This window comes from Megalopta genalis, chromosome 1 (assembly GCF_051020955.1).
Source record: "Megalopta genalis isolate 19385.01 chromosome 1, iyMegGena1_principal, whole genome shotgun sequence".
Lineage (NCBI taxonomy): Eukaryota > Metazoa > Arthropoda > Insecta > Hymenoptera > Halictidae > Megalopta > Megalopta genalis.
This window is the reverse complement of record NC_135013.1, coordinates 45,581,837-45,606,020: the sequence shown is the minus strand read 5'-3', so window position 1 is coordinate 45,606,020 and position 24,184 is coordinate 45,581,837. Positions and strand designations below refer to the sequence as shown.

The window sequence follows — 24,184 nt, the reverse complement described above, 5'->3', positions numbered from 1 at the left end:
ATCATAGGAATTACAAACAATCGATAAATAACTACATTGAATTAAAAGTACAGTTTAGGAAACAACAGAAAAAATAAGCAGAATTAATCGGGATCTCAGTAGCAAGTAATACGTGTTTTAAAATTCATTTAAACAAAAAATGCAAGAAGTGTATATCGCGCAACTGGTTGAGATCGATTTGTTTCTGAACTGTTCTCTGTTATAGAACGCATCTGCAAGCCTTAAATATTAATTTCACGCTTTTACTTCATGAAAAAACATTAAACTCGTAAGGATATTCTCACATTACAAATAAACAAACTTTTACATCAAAGAATATTCTCACAATTATAAACACGACGGTGAATTATTTATTCGATCGGACTTCATAACTAGACTGCGAATTTTATGTGTTTATGTTAAAAAAGGGTAATTGCAATACAGAACCGTGAATACGTCAGCAGAATTTAAGAATGTTATTACACTATTTTCAGGTTGTTAAAGCTATTAACGCTAAACCTATCGAGTGAATTAAACCTAAAAGTGATTAACTATAGTGTTGTCTCATCAAAATTACCAGATAGGATTTATTAAAATTTTTCACAATTTTTATAATAGCACGCGCCCGAATAAAGAAATATATTCAACAATTTTTAACGGAAACAGCTTTATGACTTCAATAGTCATGAAATAAAAAATGTGAAATCGGTCATTTAAAAAAATACATACATTTTTTATTCAATTTCTGTCTTGTATCATTCATGTAAATTTCTATTTTGCATATAAATTCTCACTCTACTCATAACTCTAATCTTCGGATTTGTTCTCATGTAGCTAATCTCCTACCCGCGTGTATTCGAAGGCGAACATCATCGGATAGATAGCGAGGCGGTATCAACAGGGTAATTATAACGTAAGAGTCAACAATGGTATGTAAATACCGAGCGACGCCGGTATGCACAAGCATATGCTGCCTACGAGTGTTCTCGTTGTTGAGTTATCAGCAGTTATCTAGAAGCTACGTTGTTCCACCACCGTTAGAGAACCATGGTCGTCCAATTCTTTGGGATTGCAAAACCGAGCCGTGGTGCGGCACCACGCACGTCCCTCGATAGTAATTAAACGACATTAATTGGGTCACAGCATAGTAAAGTGCCTCCTGTAAATAGATGTTTCGCGCACCTGTCGCTTCATTTCCATCGTCTGACGTTACACGACCCAACGACTACCTAGTATTATTGAAATTGTGATTCACCGATGCCTTTCTCGGGCTCTAGTTTTACTGCACCATGGAATTCGTGGTGCGCTCAATTATTTTGTGCCATTTTCAACGTTCACCGGACACGAAAATACTGGAACACTTTTTAAAACATGATTGTATATCATTGCCGGTAGATCATTGCGAAATAAGTAACTTGCAAATTGGTTACTCAAACTTTAGATAGAAAATGCTAGTGCATATTTGTGTCATTAGATAAATAATTTCTTCATTATTAGACAGCGAATCTTTATCCAATTTTCATTTTCATACGTTATTTCACAAAATTTAGAATCAAAGAAAACTTTCCTTCATCAATTAAATAATTGTTCATTCTAAAAATAAAATAAAAATGCTATCAAATGTTGTTAGTTTATGCCTTTTCTTGTATGGATAGAAATGTGCTCAAGTTTCGTTGTCCAAGTGCAAAAATACATCCAATTAGGCATACAAAATTCTTTAACTTTCAAAAATTACAAATAAGTTGGAGACCGATTTTTGTTTACTATAACAAGTTATAATAAGTTATAATAAAAATTTTAATTTTATTTTAATTTATAACAGAATTAAAAATTATATTTTAATTTATGATAAAATTTAAACTTATATTTTAGTTTATACTAAAAATTATAAATTTGTATAGAATTATATAAAAATTTATGCCATATAAAAATAAAAAAACATGTTGACAGATTGAAATTTTTGGATCCATTTGATCTGAATTTCTTGACTGACTCTTTGTTAAATTCTTCATTCGTGTGCTTGATTATAGCGAACATGTGAGTGATTAAGGTAGCTTCAACGAAGAGAGTTAATTACTATCGATTGAACTAATGTCTTTTTTTTCGAAAGAGGAGATCCGAAGCCTAATAACTGTTTACTCCACTCCCATGTTGCAAGCTTGAAGTAATAACTAAATAAGGAGTGGCGTGGGCAGCTATTATGATTTCAGACATACGCGAAAAGCAGATATTAGTATAATCAATAGTATTTGATTCTCTCCCCAAGACTTTTGGAGCTACTTTAGTATTGCAAGCTGGACTTTGGCAGCTATTACCACTTCGAGTATACTCTTTCGAAAACAGATCATGATACATCATGCAAGTTGCTTCTACAATGGATCAGTAATTAAGCACATGCACCTATCTATGTAGCTGCATACTGGGTGTTTTAGTAGAAATGATGATTTTCTTTAGTATAAAAGCATATCCTGAAATTACAAGGGAACTGATAAATTAAAACTGTCATTACTGTAATGAGTCAAATTTAAGCTGCTAAAATAAGAAATGGTGTAAGTCAAAAAAGTTAATTTGTGGATAATGGAGGATGAATTGAAAGTTCTATAAAATGCAATAACATGAAATATTGATACCATTTCTTTATGTAAGCTCCTTTCAAGCTCCAATTTAAAGTAATAATAAAAATAAAATAAAATATTGAATTAAATATGATTTCATAATGTTGAATCAGCAAAAAATTGACACACCACTTTTGCTCTAAATGGCTCATTTGTACGTACAATTTCGTTTATACTGGATAACCTTATTGGGGATCTATTGGATCATGTAGAAAGTTTACGCTGAGCCTGTACAACATAATTTTACGTTTAAGGTAACTATTTTGATAACTTGTCAAATAGGTCTGCACCTCGTTAATCTGGGGCTTGTCTAATAACGATCGTCTTTGATGGTTTTCTGCATTACTTTCACTAAACACTTAGCTCGAGAAATACTCTATCTAGGAAAAAGATGTACAATCGAGTACACACTAACACGGTAACCAAACTGCAAATCTTTATGCAAATCTTTATTTATTTTATATTCTACAAAAATATGGATAAGCGAAAGTATATTAGTAATATAATAATAATTTGACTTCAATCCATAATTTTACATTAAAAGTTGTGGTGTTTTTATAGACACTTAGCCTCTACTATTATTCTTCATGTTTGCAATGTTAAACAGTACAACTATTGTATATAAATTATATTATGTATGTATAAATTAATTTAAAATTAATATAAAATATTATAAATTAATATAAAATAATTTATACATACATAATATACTAGGATGAGAAAAAGTATAATTACGTAAATTAGAAAATTCTTCATAACAAAATAAAGTAAAAATGCTATTAATATATGTTGAAGTTAACACTTTTCAAATTAAATATATGATTAGATATTTAGTATGTACAAAAAATTACTGTGTGAACACTTGCAGTACAACAACACTACTATAAAATTATTACAAAAAATTATGGCTCAATCTTGGAGGATCAACTTAGAAACAATACTTATGTTTCAGCTTAAAATCCATTTTATATGCATAAAATACGAATCACTCGTATGCACACAATATTACCAACAAGGATCAAATCAATACTAAATAAATTCTTTAAAAACATTTGTAAAAGTTTCTTAGTCAAAATCTTGGATCTTTTTCGGCATTTTGTATCCCATTCTGAACGCATTCAATAAAATCGCTCATACTTTGCATCTTTACTTCAACAATGAGATTGTTGTATCGTCAATATGGTTTGTATGTCAATCAGTGAATGTGAAAGAATGTAATGAGAGAATGTGGTATGACAACAAATTCTGACGGATGGGTGAAACGGTATAGGTGAAGAAGATAGTTGAATATGGATATTTAATTTGTTATATTGCTATTCGTGTTCAACGAATGATATTATAATTGGATTATTAAACGTTTATTGTTGTTAAAGGAGTTATTATTAATTTCCCTTGTCGCAAATCCAATACCAACATCACGAAACAGTGAAAGCGAAAACAATTTGCATGAATCGGTAAAGTGGATTGCACAGTTTGCGATGGTACAGCACACGAACGCATTCGAATAGCAATTTATTCTAAAATAAAGAATTTATCTTGAATAAACGAAGAAATCGTAATAATTCTACGCAAGCATCTTATAATTACGTCCGCATAGCGATCAGTTCGAGGACCAAGCTTAAATCTTGTATTTTTCTAAACCTATTTGTTACTTTCCCGGTAACACCGCGAATTTATCTGAATCCGGTAGAAAAACAACAATTGCAAACTTTCTTCTCGTCGGGATTGCAACTAACGAAGGAGAACAGTTCTATTCGCCAGGCGGTGAATGTGCCACGAAATCGCTACAATTATATCGTGCGCCGTGGTCATTCTTTTCTGCAGCCGCTGCAAAAACCGCGTTACAGCGAATACTTTCCTTCTTTAACGATCGGGGACTAGAAATCGTAGAGAAACAAAAATGGAGAACGCGTGACGCCTCGTGGTTCTCATACCGCCGAGGCAGTTCTAGTTTATTAACGAATGATAACGACGTCGGATCGCGACGAATATAATGCAACAATAGTTCGGACCCTGTGGGATCTCGGCGGGAGCTATAATTTCTAACGAACTATTGTAAAATAATTGCTTTCGAGACCCGGTGTGTTCACGAACGCACGGAGAAAGTATCTTTTATTCGTAAATGAACTGCGTTATCTGTACCGTGAGTAAACGATCGCAGAAGAGATCCTGCCACATGAAAGTGTTTAGGTGAACAGAAAGCGTTAGAGATCTCTGTTTGCGACTTTCTGTTAATGGCAACAAAATTGCAGATGTTTTTACAAAATTAACGCGTTCATACAAAAGTTTAGAGAACATAAAGTTAAAAATAGAATTTCCTTTTTCATATTAAATAATCATTTGACCCTCGAATGGCTGATCTTTCTGATAAAATATAACCGGGTATCATTTATCTTTTTATTTACCAATTTTTTCAACATATTTTTCATGGTATTCCTTCTAGATGCGATAGTTTTTCTATAGGCTTTGTCGAAACATGTGAAAATTGAAATTAGTTATTAGAAATCTGACATCCAGATATCAATTTTTCCAGTCTGGATCCAAATGGACCCAGTTCGAATGTTAAATACTTTACTCAAAGTAAACGAGAGATCATAGCATCAGTAATTTGTTGCTGTTACCTGATCGCAATTGTTCGGATTTTATTAAATTTTTAACATTACTTGAACAAATAGTTTTATTTTTTATTCAATAATTTTCTATGGAGGTATTTCTACAATTGTAATATCTGCAAGATAAGAAAGGCAAATTAGTTGCTTTGATAGGTTCTGCATCATTGTTTCTCAAGAAAAGTGTCAGAAGGAAACTGATTTGGAACCAACTATTCTTATGTAACCTATAACAGGAAATATGTTTAACGCTTAGAAGACTAACACCTGTGATGATTGTTCAAATAATAATATGTAGTTTTATTTAACTACTCGTTAATCAGTGTTTATAAATACAGAGTGTCCCCGAAAAGTCACTCGGTCAATCGGGAAATGAGGAGTTTCTGAGGTTATTTGAAGCAACTTTTTCCTTAGCGTAAATGTAATCCGCAGCTTTGTTTGCGAGTTATTAATGAAAGACCATGACCAATGCGATGCGGGATTAGTTGGCGCGAAGCAGGCGAGTCATTGAGAGGAATTGGGCTTTGTTCACTCGTTGGTTCGATCGCTTTGCGCCAGCTCATTTCCCGATTGCGAATGACTTTTGGGACACCCTGTATATTTTATCAATGAAAATAAATCATCGTGATATAAGTAGTTAGATAATCGCTTCGAAACGCGAACCATAACTGTTATTATCAATATGAAAAAAGTCATCCTATGACAATTAAAATTTCGAATCAAATGTTTACAGTCATAAACAACATCAATCAGTAATTATATAATAATTTTCGGTTAAATGTCATATTTATATTTGTAGACCGTGGATCTTCATACAAAATAAAAATTATCCACATTATTTGTATAAAAGGAGTAACATAACTAGTAGTAATTTACATAACAGTAAATTGTATGAAATAATGAGAAATGCATAAAATACGCAATCTCGTTATATTTAACGAAATACGAAAATCTTTTGAACGAGTGATTTTTATGAATAATTTCGTTTACATTTCGCGATTAATATGTAACAGCATCTTGACTAATAAAACAAGCTTTTTTTACTGATTTCTTCTTCATAAGAATTGTTTTTGATAATTGTTATTTTTGGTCACTGCTCCGACATTCTGGAACAAAATGGATCACCGAACGAACGCAGTCATAGACTACGAATTACCTAATCGCTGCTCGAATATAATCTGTTGCCGAAATTGGCGATTGCTGAAAAAAAACGACTCTTACGGGAAAGAAACAATTGGCTGGCTTCTAGGAAGCGGAACGAGAAACAAAGCGCTGCGCGAATAATATCAGATAGATTTTCGCGAGGTTGTTTCGCGATGCGTAAACGGTGGAAGCTACTGGAAGAAGGAAAATTACCTTAACGTAACACTGAAACAGGCGTGATGAGCTAGCTGAACGAACACGGTTACTTGTTACGTGATAATGATTTTAACGAGCCGTGATATACGAATCTGTTTGTGATGGTTAAATAGAAGATTTAATTTGCTCCTTAAACGTGTGCTTCGAACGACTATACCAGAATCTTGAAATTCTTAATGTTGAATATCATTAAGTAATCAGATTCTTGCATATACGCACGCTGAAAAAAAATGTTTTGAATTTGAGAGTCACGTCTACCATTAAGTACGCAGACTTTTCTTGGAGGACAGTTTTTGCATTTTTATTTCATGTTTGTAGAAATCAACAGTTAGAATTAATACTAATATTATATAATTATGATATATTTATAATTATATTATAATTAATATCATTATATATCAATTAATATAAGATATAATCAATGAATCAACTAATCATTATGATATAATTAAAATTAATTATATCAATATAACTATAATTATATTATAATTAAAATATTAATTATACCATAATAATATCATAATTAATATTTGAACTGCTGCTGTCATCGAGGGAAATTTAATTTGGATTGAGAATCGATATTGTTAAAAGATTATGCAGAACCTCAAATAATTAAAAAACGTAAAAAAAAGTTATTTAATTGAAAAATTTCCAGAATTTTTTATACTACGTTTAGGCATATTTTCTATTTCCCTGACCTGACGTTTCCTAACCTCAAGTTTATATATGTAGTTATTGTCACAAAAATTACATAAAAATGTTCTTTACAGTATCATTGTAGTACTATTCATCTTTTTTACATCTAAGAATGTAATGAACGTAATTTGGACAGAACTTCCCGGGAACGTAATATTTTTAATGGTTTTTAATCACTTTTTAATAACTATGGATACGATAAAAATACACCTAATTAGGTAGACATCTAATTATAAGATACAGTTCCATTTAATAACGATTTTAATTCTGATTCTTTCTATTAGTAACTTTCACATCGATGATTTAAAAATAAATATAGAAGGATACCGCATTGACGCACTTGAATAACTATCTCATTCACTCACAGTGTAGTCCGTGGTGTAAATTCTATTCTCGCGAATAAATTATGTCAGTGATTCACCAAGTCAGCTTTGTTTACGTATCTCTAATGGTGATTTATTTTTAAGCCGTAACAAGGTACACCGTAATCATCAGTTGGAGATATTTAATTGGTCAATTAAATAATTAAACAGATAAATTAGGGATTCCTTGATTGGATATCAGTTTATTATCTTCCAGGTTTCTACAACGAAACTAAATTAGATTTTCAGTTCTAGTAGAGTGAATTTTTTTTTAGTGTTCATGGAGAACAGTAAATAACATTCGTTTATGGACTATTGTCTTTCACATGCAGTTTCACTTTGTTCAATGCAAATTATTTTGTTAAAATTTATTTTGTTAGAATCTATTTGGACAGGAATTTTTGCACAATATGACAGATGCTAAAAGAAAACATAACGTTAATATTATATTTATCATGGAAAAATATTTGAGACCTGTTTAAAACATTGTCGTATTGAACGTAATTCGTTAAAGACTTTGTGTTATGTGAAGCGTTTAATTTATTATGTTCGTGTCGCAGACGTACTTTTGAAAAATACGTAAAAGAATTGTAAACAAAACACAATTTATTAAATTAAAAAATGAAGGAGAAATGAGGGAAATTTGTTATCCCAGAATCTTTTGTGCAAATACTTCTGAGAAACATTTTAAGTAATTATATAAATATATAATATAAATATACAAATAATCACCGAAATACGTTTTTGTATTGTATGTGATTCGTAAAAGATAGTTTCTAATTGGAAAACGATTTCACTCCACGTTAAACATTTAATTCGTTACGTTCGTGTTGTAAGACGTGGTTTTTTTTTAAATAAGATATATTATAAACGAAACACAATTTGTTAACTTAAAGTATGAAACAAATATGAGGGAAAAATTGTTATCCTAGTATTTTTTATGCAACTATTTCTCAGGCGTATATACGAGGAAAGATAAAATATTAAGTAACTTTATAAATATTACAATGTAAATATATAATACACGTATATATAAATAATTTTTGAAATATATTTCTCGAGAAAAGAAGAAAAGTAACATTTTACATATATTTTTTTAACGACCGAATTATTTGTTGGAATTGCCAGTTGCGCGTATTATAAGAAAACCGTGGACTCCGATCAGCTAATTGGCATAAAAGTGAATGCGATCAGGGTTCACTCAGTGGAACGGTCGTATCTTATGGCATTGTCAACAATAAAGCGAATTGTTCGGTGAGCCCAAATAACGTATCAATTATCGTTCGCGTACTCATTGCAGTTCCACGATTTCATCGGTGGTAAAAATCGTTAACCGCAGAAGTAACCGGAGACCACGCGATATCACTGTCACGCTTGATCACGCGCTGCGGTAAACCGAAAAGGGACGTCTTCAATAAAATATTCTTTAGCACTCTGGAACGTAATCGAAATGTGGAATTAAATATCTCTGCGACGAGACGCCGCAAAAGGCCGCGTTGAACGCGTACCCCCGAGCAGTTTTCTTAAGCGGAAATTACGAATGTCAATGCAGAAAACGGCCTGAGTAATGAGATACTGTGCTCCCACGATGATGTCACACGTAAGATGAAAATCGTCGTTAGATTTCTTTTTCAATTGGCATTTAATGAGGACTTTTCATTCTGTCATTCGATGAAGCGGATAATATAGGCGTAGGTTGGAGAATAATAGAAAATTTTTTATGTCGTCTAGGTAATTGGTCTTTTTATGGAGATGTTAGGAGTAAAAATTGATTTGGTGATATCACATTTAACAAATTATTTAACACCAATATTATCGAGTGATATCACTTAACAAATCAATTATCAATATTATTTGAATGTGTTAAAATCACATTAATGGTATAAGTCACATTTTTGAAAATTTTTACTTAGACACGTGTGCATAATTATGGACTGAATTATCTATTTCTGATACAAAAATACGATGTTTCGTTAAGTTTTTGTTTAAATATCACTGAAAATGTAAAAATTACTTTGTGTCTATGATTATTGACATCACTGTATGTCTTAAAATGTAATCTGTATGTGCCAAAATAAGTGAAAGGCAAGTGAAAGGGATTATAAAGCTACTATAAATTAACCTAACTCTAAATTATCTTACCAATTTTGGTCAGTAAACTTTTTGTTTCTCATAATGAGAAAATTTAGTAATATTAGTATCATGTATTGACATTATATTTAAAAAATTATCGAACATCGATATTATTTGGTGAATTTATTATGCGTATAATCTTACATTATTCGACTATGTCATGTGCAAATTTTTAAAACGCAAGGAAATGTTTATAAATTAACAAGTATTAGAAATATTTTCATTTTCTTTTACAATAAGTAAAAATTTAATTGACGTAGAAAACTTTTCTTGAACTGTAATTTTTGTAAAATGACGTATAAGAATGAGAATTTGCAGAAAATGTACAGTATATGCATCCCTAATATTAATTAGTTGCCTTCACTATGTTGTTAAATGTATAACATTATTTTCAATAATATTATTATTGTACATTATGACACATTGTAAGACTATTAATATGATAGTATTCGAAGTAATATCCTATTATTTAATAAAAATTTTGATTTTAAAACATAACTTTATCTACAATTTCTTAATAACATTTCTGTCTTCGATTTAATTTCCTTGCCAAAAGATATTTCAGTTACGTAACTGAAGTACATGATTGCCATATTTATTCGTGCAGCTGACATTATTAAGATAATCCTATATCTTATATTATTGAAATAATCGTGTATTTCAGATTATTGAAACAATCGTGTACCTCAGATTATTGAAATGATTGTATGTCTCAGATTATTGAAATAATCCTTTATTTCAGGTTATGAGATTTCATGTCTCAATTATAACATGATTTTATACGAGTTGTATAGAATCACAGTTATTTTAAACAGTATTTGAATCATTCATCTCTAAATTCGGCCGAGTTTTGCAAGTTCTTCAAACTGGTTGTAATCTGGTTCAAATTCTTTCTCAAGCATACTCAGAGCTCTGGATAATATTTGTACAGAAAATACTTGAAAAATACTATTCTAAATAATTGATTCTTCACAATTCAAATAAAACACTACATCAAGTAGGATATAAAATTTATGTAAATAAAATATTTTATTTCGATAATCCACAACCTAAGCATGAAATAATTATTTCATTTTTATAATGTAAAATATAAAATAAAGCAGTTTATTTTCGCGCGCGCGCGTATCTAAAGCTAAAACATGAAAAGTAAATATTTCATTTTAATAATCTCAAATATAAAATAAAATAGCTTTTATTTTAAAAACATAAAACATGACGTAAAACATTATGTACGTTTACAATGCATACGGAAAGTACTTCGTTTGTTTTAGATTATTGAAATAAATTATGTATTATGATTTAGTAAAATGAGATTATTTTATTTGTTGAAATAAATTAAATAAATAAAATATTCCGAACTTTGGCACAAATAATTTTAGTGCTTTTCAAATAAAATACTATCTGAAATATTATCTCAAAAATCTATTACAACGATTAATTTTTAAAAATACGTGCATGACTTAAAATAAAATATCTATTTATTATTTTTATTTGTCTCTATTTTACGTCGCATCGACATTAAGGTCATTAGCGACGATTTAGTGATGGGTCATCAAATTTGTTGATACATTTTTATTTCTTTAAGAAAGTTTATTGTAGCTCTTATGTGTTCTTCCGACGTTAGGGCTGTATAATACCGTGTTTTCGTCTAATTGATTCAGTTTCTTTATAGTCGTATAAGATGCGTTCAGTTGTTAGTGGCGCAGGGGTTGGTAAATATCTATTTATATTATTTGTCATTTCAAATACTATTTTACCCAGTTCTGAGTATACTACGAAAATACAAACAATATCTCCACCGTAGCTAATGTATACCGCAAATGAGAATATTCCACCGGCACCCGAGAAACGCATCCATCCGTCGAGTTCAATTACATAATAAATAACGAGGAACGTAATAATTTCTCGTATCTACAAAGTTACCATCGATGACTCAGCTTACCGAGAAATCACTGCAGTTTTGCATTTTCTCAACGCGCTCTATAAGAACGAGAAGAAAATGATACAGCTTTTAATCCGATAATGATCGACTATCGACACCAATTATCTGCCCGCTATTCTCGCCACGTGTTCACGGATATTAAACAGATAGCTACAACGTGCTTCGAAAGGTTCTAATTTTATCTCTCCAGTCTTGTAATAACTCTTGACTTTTCGAAGTCTGCAATATGTTATTTCTTCAAAATATGTTTCCAGGAACAAGATATACAAGGTTTGCTAATGACCGATCGTAGCCGTTCGATAATTTCGAGTATCGTTCAATTACTGGTCACTTTTGTGTCAAAAATAACCAGAGAAAATACTCTTACTCTTCAAATGAAAATAATTTTCTAACCGTAATCATATGACACGCAATGGAGGTATTTTGCATCGAAAACTGGTCAAAAGGCGATTCGGAAAAAGATCTTGTGTAAAATATAAAACTTTTGCTTCCCTGAGATAGTTGAATTTACAGAAAACAATTTTCCAATATATCCTCTTTTATTTGATTCAATCGTGAAGCGTTATGCTTCTTTTAACGTTTCATCTACTAGCAGTTTTTTAATAGTTGTTTTAAAATCAAAGAGATCAACAGTTTTTTTTTCAAGAATTTTTTTATAAAATTTTTCAAAAACTACAATAATATCATTCATAATCTATAAAATTATTCAGATTTGTATAACGTAATAAAGCCTTTTTAAATTACTATTTAAAAGAATATTATCGAACTTCTCATGGACATAGTGCAGCCATTATAAAGCCTATTAATAGATTGCCGGTAAATAAAATGTTGACTAGTTTCTTCATTATTGTCCACTCATTAATGATTTTTATATGTCGTAAAGAAACCATGTCTATTTTTTTCTATACTTTCTTTTTGTCTCTATCTTAGGTAAGAAACGTGTATAGTCCACACGCGACAAGAAAGCACTTTTGCGTTTACATTCCCCCTATTACTAGCTGCCCCACTGCCGCAGCATTCGATTGCTATTGACCGTGGCCAATGATTGCGGCAGTAGGATAGATAGTAAGAGAAGGAACGTAAAAACAAAAGTGCCGTTTTTGTCGCGTGAGGACTATACATTACTTTCAGTTAAATATTATGTTCTATATTAACTATGTTTTTGTGATCAGTGATATTAAAAAGTTACCAACAATTCAGCGAAGTATACTGCATTTCAAATAATTCATATAAAACTTTACTATACCTTCATATAAATCCCAATGCTTCTTTCGATGTCATTAAAATCAGAACGATTTTCTGTTTACGATACAGGAAGTATTAGCTGCCGTTTCGTGCCTAGAAGAGTTTTCGAAGTATTTTTAATAAAGTTAAATTCAGAGATAGATAATCTAAAAATAGACGAATTCCATGAAGAATATAACTAGCTCATTTAAATCCATAATTATACAAGAAAATTTGTATTCAAGTTAGATAATATAAACGAACATATAATATTTATAAACATTTATAAATTTATTTGTAATTTTTTATCGTGTGCATTGTTTTGTGAAATTGTAGAAAATGATACATTATTGTAGTATATGTGACATTATTTTATTCTCAAGTACCTTTGTTCCCACGGAAACAAATACAATAATTTTGGCCATCCTTTAAGATCATATACAGTGGCTCCCAAAAGTATACGTACACCTTTTAAAATGTAATAACTATTTTAAAACTGAACTAAATGACTCGAATTTTTTTTAGACAATAGAGGGTCTAGTCTACTAGATGATGACTGAAATGATCTTTTTTTTTTAAATTTTGCTATTACTTGGAATGACAAAAAAAACAAATATCTCTCGTTTTTTAACTTTATTGTCTGAGCCTATAACAAAAATTTTAAAAATGCCTTTCATAGATCTCGGTAACTTATATGCATGTTGAAAATTTCATCGAAATCGGTTCACGTTGTTATAAGTCACAACAAATTAAAGATCGTAAAAATCGCAGTTTTATCACGATTTTGATAAAAAAAACTGTAAGAAATCTGCAGTTTTTAAAATCCTTTAACATCTGTAGTTCGACTCTGGGTTAATCGATTTCGATCAAATTATCAGCACGCATATAAGTTACCGAGATCTACAATTTTTTTAAAACAGTTAGAAAACGAGGGTTTTTAATTTTTTCTTTTCATTCCCAGTAATAGCAAAATCAAAAAAAAAGCTTTTTAGTCATTGTCTAGTAGACTAGTCCCTAGTCATTTAGTACAATTTTGAAGAGATTATTGCGTTTTAAAAGGTGTGCGAACACTTTTGTGGGCCACTGTATATGTGATTAGTAATGTGGATAGTGATTTCGATTTTTTCCGACACCTATCAATCGATAAAAGTTCCACCGAAAATATAAATTGTTAAAAATTTGTAAGTGATTGGCGAAAGAGAAATAATAATTTAGTTTAAATATCCGTGACGTCATTTCCGCGCCGGAATTCCGGTTGGCTGAGTTTTAGGAGTGAACCAGCAACACACACACGCACACACACACACACACAGAGGTAGACTTTTTTCCCCTACATCTCGGACAAGGTTTACCGATCTCGGTGTCCTCTAAGGTTAAGGCTACATTGACGTAAATACACTAAACGTACACGTTATATAAACCTATTATGTACACCCGACATGTCTCGACAGATTTCTCTGTGAAGTTGTATAAATTGAATACCATTCAAATTTTATGATAGAAGAAGAATGCCTCTCTGTGAAACAGCGGACACCATAACAAAAATTACATTTGCGTTACAAGAATACAAATATTTATTGAGTATAATGCAAAATATCTGTAAGTGGATTAACATTTTTCCAGATATCAGGTTGTGGAAAACAATAAGTAATTTGTGTAAATAAATTTGATACACTCGTCAATGGAGACACCACAATGTTTCTAATTGATGGTCCAACAAATTTGTATGTTATTATTAATAGACCGTGGTTTTTATGCATTTGTGACAACAACGAGTAAATGCAATTTAAGACGATAGCAAAATTTAATTGATTGAAGGTTACCAATATGTCATTTGCAACTTAATAAAGTCATTAATCCACGAAATAAAACTAAAATATTTCTGTTTTTATTTAATATATTTATATAAATGTGGACACTATTTTATTTCTAATTATACAATATAATCTATTAGAATGCAATATTATATATTGCAATATTATATGCAATATTATAATGCAATATTAATATAATATATTTCTAATAAATAATATATAACAAATAATGATGATGATTATTAATATTATCACAATAATTATTATTCGTCATGTACATATTATTTGTTATTATTACGATGTTAGTAATAATGTATTATGTACAGTTGATGTAATACATTACATCAAAGGTACAAATAAACTGGTACAAATATAGCAAAAATGTTGTCGAAGGTTACTTTTCTGCTGATTAAAGATTGATTTCGGGTTAAACCAAGGGCATTCAACTTGAATTTTCGTTCCCGATGAAAGGATTCGATCGAATGACAGAGAGAAGTCTTTCCTCTCGCCGGTTTCACGCGTGTCGTGCAACAAGACACTTCGAAATCAGCGGATACCAACGTGAATCTGTCGTGTAATTACGTATTTCGCCGGCCGAGCCGGTTCAAAGCACGTGCTAAGTTAATCAATCCAGTTAGAGCGAAAACTGGTCATTACAGCGGTCTGTTAATGGTAACCAAACTGCACGGTCAGAAAGGTTTCCAGTTTCGAAGAAATGTCTGCGGTTGAATCGTACCTGTGAAAATCGAACCCAAAAATTTCCACAGAACTATTCTTGAGAAAATTCTTTTTCGAGATATGTGTATGACGCTGGCAATACATGAGAAAACTGTAAAAGAAGTTATCATTTTTTGCCAGCGTCATATTTCTCGAAAAAGAATTTTCTCAAGAATAGTTTCGTAGAAATTTATGTCGTTATTTATCATATAAGACTGTTAAAGAGCTTATATGATATATAAGGTTAAGGATTATACAACATAGCTTAAGCAGAGAGACAAACGTTTACACGTAAAAATCCGACATTTCGTATGCACCAACTGGTCCCAATTTTATAATAATTCATTTTTTATAATATTCAGCTTTCCTCCTAATGAAACGTGATTTATTGTATTTCGGAGATGCGGACAATCTTTTTATTCGAACGCTCCTGTCTGTTTATTAGTTCAGATATCACACACACACACACACAGAGGCACGTCTGTGTGAAGAATTCGTCGAGCACGCGATCTTTAAGATTGACTAATGTGTTTAACTATGACTAACTGTTTTTATTTACACTGTTCGAACATGGAAATAACAAAAAATTTGTTAATCAATGAATTAAATATTATATTATAATATAATAATATTATAAGTATAATATATATTAATAATAATATTATAAGTCGACAGAAAGAAAATAACATTTTTTTATTTAAGGCTCTGTTTTTGAGAAAACTGAATTGAATCAGATGTACAACTTGATCCCTATTGAACAGTATTATTTTTTCAACCTACTTTTTCTCGATAATGGAGCCTTAAATGAAAAAATGTTATTCCTTTTTTCCAACTTATTTTTAAATATACAATCATCCCCTTGCCAGTTGTACCACCAGTTACATGACACCCTGTATATTTAAAATTTTATTTCGTTCTTATTAACAAAAATTTGCAGATATCTATAATCATTAACAGGATAATTGTGAATATCTTCCCGAGATTTTATACATTTTTAAAAACTTATTCGTCTTATTTTCGTTCTACTATTTATTACCTCTTCTTGTTATTGTCATTGCAATGACCACTATGCATTCGTTACGCATTTCAATTATCATTTAGCATGCATTCCAAGTCAAATGTACGCAGATGCAACGCAGAACTGCATTTTCAAACTGTATGCCTTCCTACTAGTTTATACCTATGGAAACGCGATAGAGAATTGTTTACCCGAACCTAACGTCACCAAGAGAATAACTTGTTCTTCCAATTATAGCTGCTAAAGACGAAATTACTATTATTATATTACAGGTTTTGATGCATCTATGAAAACAGACATAATTCTCTGATATTTTGTACGAATTGCACTCGATTAATTTTATATAATCTCACTTGGATAAATTTATTCTAACAGATAAATTAATTTCTCTCATTCAATTTTATTAAAATATTGTAATCATGTTACACTTTCTATTGAGAAATACGTATTATCAATTCTTCAAATTCACATCCTCTTATCGATTTCAATTGCTAGTATCAAAGTCTATCATAGCGCACTTTTGCCGCTCGAAGTGCACAAAGCTATCGTACAAAGTGACGAGACTAACTAACAATTCCTACACTATCTTTCTCCTTGTAGATCTCGGCGGAGAAACAAATATCGACACTCGTCCACAAATATTCTCAACAACAAAAACGAATTCTCGGCCACGCACGACTGCCTTAGCCCTCGGCTCGTAACAAATAAATAAATAAAAGATTACGTAAATTCATTTTCATATTCATTTCCAAATGTTTTCCTCAATTCGGTTCATTGTAAATATTATATTATTTCATTATATGTTATTCAGATTTTACTGTTATTATAATAAAGCGATGAAAATAGGTGATCAGATTAATGCAACGTTAAATATGGAATAAAACAGAATCCAAGAAAAATACATTTCATGTGTTACATTTGTTCCAGTCCATAAAACGATAGAAATTAATATTCCATGCATAATGCATATGCACTCGGTAGAATAACTGACATATCTAAAATTAAGCGTGCCGATTCTATCAGGAATGAAATATTTTCAAGGTGATTATGGAGTAGATAAATTATCTCGTATAGTTCAAATATAAAGTTTAAATATTCATTGCAGTCATTAAATATTTTCGCAGTCTACCTTTTGAATACAACTGACAAACAGGAAAGGCTGAATAGATAATATCACTTCCTCCAACTACCCCTCGGATTCAACTAACCTAAGCCCGTAATTGTCACAGCGATCTCAACGCTAAATAAACAAAGAAAAAATATATTCATTTGTCAGTCCATCGAGCATGCATGTTATTTTTTTATTTCCTGCATTTTATTATCGTGTTTTGGAAGTGCTGGATAACCGGCACACGAATGATTTCTACTTCCGTCGCGTCGATTTTTAATCTGACTAATGATTTAACATAGTTCTGATTTTTGTAACTCTTAATCAAGATTAATTTGTAAATAATCATCTTTTTATTTGTGCAGGTATGTGATTACATTGTGCAGGCAATAAAGAACACGTCAATAGTTTCATTTCATTCATAATTACAGGTGGTCGTTCCTCCTTCCTTCTTTTTTTTTATAACTATAAAATACAATCAAAGTGTTCGATATGATTTATATTACATATACGCGTGAAATTTTATTACAATTTTATTGACACATAAAACGTTGTTCATGTTGTCCTTCAATTATCATGATCGAATTACTGTTAACTCGTTCGGTATCGCAGGAATTACATGTCCGTAAAAGCTGAACGGAATATCAAAGAAATAGTTTTCACGCTATTTCAAACGAGTACGAAGGTTCAGTTACATTATACCTTTGTCTATCTTGATGTGTCTTGAGAACCACGTTACGCACCGTAAACACGTAATGTCTTTAACCGTGATACGGGATCACGTATCTCATTAAATTAAACACTTTAGGAAGAGACGAGTAAAAACATCAACTTCCTTCGCCGTTATTCTCATCGCGTAGGCCACAAAAGCATAGAAAAACTGACGAATATTTTCTATTGCTTTGGAACTGGTATGTCGCGTATGCGTACAATGTCGATGATCAAGTTTCAGGACAATCTACTTCCTAAGTTTTTGAATAATTAATTAAATGAATCCACCGTTATAACAGACATCGAATGTCAACGTCGTTAATTTTTCTCACAAATTCGTATAATTTAATTAGCATACACTGCCTAATTCATAAAGATTGCTGTGAAATTTGTGAATCACTTGTCGATTCTTGCCGATTGGAGATATCAGTCTAGACTGTATCATTTGATGATACTCGGATAAATGTTCGCAGAATCGTGAGTGAAATACGTAAGTTGCATATATGAATTAATAAACAAAGCATTAGCAATGTAACGAGTCTGCTCCACGAGCAATTATCATCCGCGGAAAATAATTACTGACGCTGCACACTCTAACGATGCATTGTTCACCATAAAAAGTAAGTTAATAATTCATGGTGCACTGTTGCAATGTTCAGTTTGGAGAATCAAAAGGAAAAATTATGGAAAACAGGAGTTTAAAAGTGATGAGAAATGATTCAATTTGTTTGTTATTGATACAACACATGCATCGATCGTTTCTATAGAAAATTTGGTCTAGCAAAGCAAAGAAATGTTTAATGTACATGAAAACTTACAAATTGCGACATTGCTTTCGGGCGACTATTTAAATAGAAAGTATAAATTTAACTTAAAGTAAAAATTAAATGAAGCAGCACGTAAAACTCTAAACATAGAACGCAACATTTGGTACACATAAAAAATTTGTTCATGTTCTAATTTTTGTTAAAATAATTTTTTCATACGTAGAATGTTTGGGAATTTTTTTGCTAGCAAGTTTTACGAGGAATCAGATAACAAATTTAAAGATTTTTATCAAATACTGTACATAAAATTCTAGTGTAGACATATATAATATTGAATAATAAAGTTAAAGTAAAACTAGCATAAAATTGAACACAGTGGCATACAGTTAAATTTACACGATTCAACTCAACTCATCTCTCATCACAGTGCCTCAAGTTCAACGAGGCCTCGTCTTAGTAGACAAGGATGGAGAATGACTTCAGTGAAAAGAACGTAGACAGATGTACATCAATAGGATGCCGCGACTGGACAAAGTATAATAAACATGGGATAAAAGAAATATTATTATCAGTAATTTTCATCTTATTTTTATAATTGTAGCACCAATGAATAGCTGAGATTCTTCCGATTAAAATGAGTCTAAACACTGCAAATCGGACTATTGTTGGTCGAAGCTTATTATTATACAGGCTGAATCGTGTAACTTGCGCATCTCATCACCTTGAAATTTGAAATCATGAAAACTTCGAAATCTCTCTACATACCTCTCTATTCACCTCTAAAAGCATGTATTTAATAATTTTTTCATAAAAAGCACAATTTAAATGTTATATCAGGTATGCAAGTTAAATGACTCATCCTGTAGATAACTCATTGATCTGAAAATAACTTAAACTAATCCGATTTCCATCTTGTTTGGACTCATTTTAATCAGAAGAATCTCGGCTATCCATTGGTGCTACAATTATAAACATAAGGCAACGATTACTGAAAATTAATTCTGTATTGTATGTTTATTGCATGTTTTCTGCACGTTATATCTATTCTCTTATTTTGTTAACCAGTTAGTCCTTTTTAAAATTCTTCTAGAAATTAGCAGTTGAAATTGGTATTTTAGTGAAAACAAAAATATATTCACTAATTTTAAGATATTTTGAATATTCGAAGACCAAGACAAAATAAAACGAACAGATAAAAAATATAGATAATTATTATGAACAAACTGTATATAGTGTTTGGGTTAGGTAGTATACTTGTCATCGATTACTTTTTGCGATACATTGTAAATACTTATTACACTACATATTTTATAAAATTGTTGTATTTAAACAAAGTATATAGAACATTAAACATGTACAGTATAATTACAGTAACTTGCATACTTTTCAACGAGACTGTAACAGCTAACTGGTTGAGCCATGCTCATGTCATTTATTGAAAGTAGAAATTGCCCCGTACGTTTAAATTTACATGCTGTCACTCGAATCCATGTAAATTCAACCGTGCACTTCTGTAGACAAAATTGTACGAACGATAACGATGAAACAGTAGAGACGCTATTTTAAATCTTGTTTGGGATTAGAAAACCTGCTGAATAATCGGTTGCATCAATCGCCGGAATAACTGATTGAATGAATTGTCATTAATTCCAATGTTCCATTGTAAAACTGGCGGCAACATGAAAAACGCCTTAGTGCGTTTTCCTATAAACAGTAATTGACGATGAATGGAAAATGAGCGAAGCATCGCTGGTAAACAGAATTCCGAGCTCGTCGAATGGAGAATTGCTTAGTACACGTAACACGTAGCAGCCTGTGTTTTATCCGAGAGATTCGCACGATCGGGCTCGCGTGCGACGTGCAATCAAAGTCAAGGTGAAATCTGAAAATTTCCAAATGCTGCTGTTGAATCATTCCCCTGTACCAGATTTTTGTTGCTCTCCAGAAACGGGAGAGAAAAGGAGGGTGGAAGAAAGGAAAAGAGAAAGACAAACAGAGGGGGGAAAGGAAGGGGAGAGAAAGAGAGAAAGAGAGAAAGAGGGAAAGAGGGAAAGAGGGAAAGAGAGAAAGAGGGAAAGAGGGAAAGAGGGAAAGAGAGAAAGAGAGAAAGAGAGAAAGAGAGAAAGAGAGAAGAGAGAGAGAGAGAGAGAGAGAGAGAGAGAGAGAGAGAGAGAGAGGTCAGAGAGATGGGATCGAGGCATCGCACACGCAACGTTTTGAAAGCTTTATGACAGATGTATCGGGAGATATTAACTATATTACATATTGCCGAGAACATTTTTTTTCTCCCCGTTTCAACGTGAGTACACACGCGCATTATTTAGTAATCAGACAAGTGTCCTGATGTTAATTAACTTTACTGCACTTCATCTTTTTGTATATCGAAAATGTGTAGCTAGTTTATTATTTTCTTTCGAAGATTACTTCATTTGAGAAACTTTTTTATTTTACTCCAAGAATTTTTGTCGATATTTTAATGGATGAAGTTTGAAGAAATTACATGCATGCAAAGATACGAAAGAAACATTGGTCGCGAAACCAAGAATGATGGATGAGTTCTGAAGTAGCAGTTAATAATTACGATAAGAGATCTAACTAGATTTTGCAAAGATTTACGTATCTGCTTATAATGGCGTCAATTATTACGTATAACCGATGAACTGAGATATCGTCAAAGTTATATGCACGAATATGCATCGATTTCCACGACTTCAATGGTTTTATATATGTTGTTCTTAAACACGCAAATTCATAAGTGTAATATGTTTATTTTTTATTTGTGTTTCTTTAATGATTAACGCAATATATTATTTATTCACACATCTCGTGTTACTAAATAATAATGGAATAATTGAATTTATTGTAGATCTTATATTAAATGCAGTGATTCATAATAACGAATTATGTGTTATTTTGTTTATATGGTAACATTATTGTAATAAATATTTTATTATTATTCTGAATTACAGAATTTTAATGTAATGAATGCAAAGTCTAGCAGAGCTTGAAATTTATGGGGTTTTAAATATCGACTAGACAGTACGCGACCTACCGAGAGACGTCCCAATCAATTTTATATTAACTGCGGTTGTGTTCTTTCGGCTCTGTCGATAAATTAGTAACTGGTCGTAAATCTTAATTACTAACAATGAGTTAAACAAGAAGTATCGAGGATAATTGAACACTAGAAGTACCGACAATTAAAGTGACATAATTTCAATTCCGTGTGTGTGTTATATGAGCACAGCTGATGAATCTTGATATTTTCATCCTCGCATCATTATATCTTACCTATTATTATTATTTATACTAATAATAAATATTTCATTATCATTATTATTTTTATAATACTAATAATAAATATTTCATTATTATTATTATTTATACTAATAATAAATATTTCATTATTATTATTATTTATATTAATTGGAGTACATTTATATTTGGAATATTACTTAAATCATGTTTTAGAAAATATATAATAACAACAGAACAACAACAGAACAGCAACAGAACAAAACATTCGTATTTAAAGTGATACATAAAATAGTTAACGAAAATTAATTCGTATTAACACTACGTTTAGTAAGCACTGAAAGCAGGTATTTTATACTGTTTCATAAAAATAATCAACATATTATTTATTCAGGATATGAGCGATTTTCATAATCGTGTATGTCCAACGAAACATTGTATAAGTTGTCTATTAATGTATCATGACAATTTCAATAATCTTAAATTAACAAATTTGGTGAACCCAGGGTTAAGAAAAAACTATTAACATATTACAAAGTGCATCATATAGACTATATATTAATTAAATACGTTTCCCTTTAATTTTAATTAATCGTTTCAATGAATATTTTTCAAACTTTTATTTAAATTAACATAAATTAGTATATTAATTATTAAAATTAACGAGAAAGTTAACGATTTTCATATCTTGATGTATTATTCTGATTTCCATCGTTTCATTTAAATTCAGATATATGAGTATCTTGTTCATCAAAATGAATAAAACAATTAACAACTTCGATCTGTGCAATTAAATATTTACAACTAGAGAAAAGTATGGGCAATTATGTTTTTGTAAAACGAAGAGATAAACGCAAAAGAGGCTTTTTCCTGGCTATTCTCTCATAAATGCAATTCGCAGTACGGGCTCTGCATTATAAAATGGCGCCCGCTAGAAGAAACGCAATGTGTCAGCTAATTTCACGGTAATTGCACAATGGTCTCACTCGAAGGAACGAGGATCTCATGTAAACGCAAATAACTCTGATTCGCGCGGAATGCTTTGTCGCGGAAAAATTTTATATGAGCCTCGCAGATACTGAATCACATTTTCTCACCGGAAATGCATTTACCGGTATGCAGCTGACTTCACAATACCGTGCACTTAGGATACCAAGCGGGTTCTTTCTTTACGCGTGATCCTTGCGCATAACACACCAGTTAATTAATATCGGGCTGTTGAACATGAAATGTCTACTCGTAAAATAACATTTTTGCGAAGCATTTATATCAATAATAATTTCACATTTGAGCAAGTTCAGCGTGCTGTTTCAAAGCTATCAATAAATTCGTTCTGGTCTTGTTTGAATTATTATTTTTTTTAATATATTTATATCTTTTAGCTAGAGTTTATAATAGTACAAATCTGCTCGATTGTTAATCAATGTGGATTGTTAATCGATGTGGATTTTAAGCATTTATGACAAAAATGAATAGATCAAATGCAGAGTAACTACAACGTTTAAAAAGAATTTTTAAATGCTGTTGCATTATGTTCAACTTGAAGAAAACAGCATAATTAAATAAAGAAAGAAGTCTCTGCCTTTTGTATCTTGCAATTAATGCAAACAATTTTTATTTTGCATAAAAATCCGCTGATTATTACTCTCACCACATTCTATCTTATAATTAACAATCTACTCTATGAGGTGTAAACTTAATCTCTTTTGGTTTAAGTATGCAACATTATTTTTGGGCAGAATATTATTCTCGAATAAATATATTGTATAAATATTTAAAAAATTGCAATATACAATATAAAGTAATTTATTCACATTTCAGTAAAGTGGTGGAGTATAAATTATACAGAAATTATATCGAAATTATAGAGAAATT

The 24,184-nt window shown here is 31.0% G+C and overlaps 1 protein-coding gene across 1 annotated transcript in view; it reads right to left on the bottom strand.

The window, feature by feature from the left end:
* Positions 1 to 24,184, bottom strand: part of LOC117229388 (aquaporin AQPAn.G) — an 81,198-nt gene that overhangs the window by 47,700 nt on the left and 9,314 nt on the right. The window lies entirely within an intron of this gene.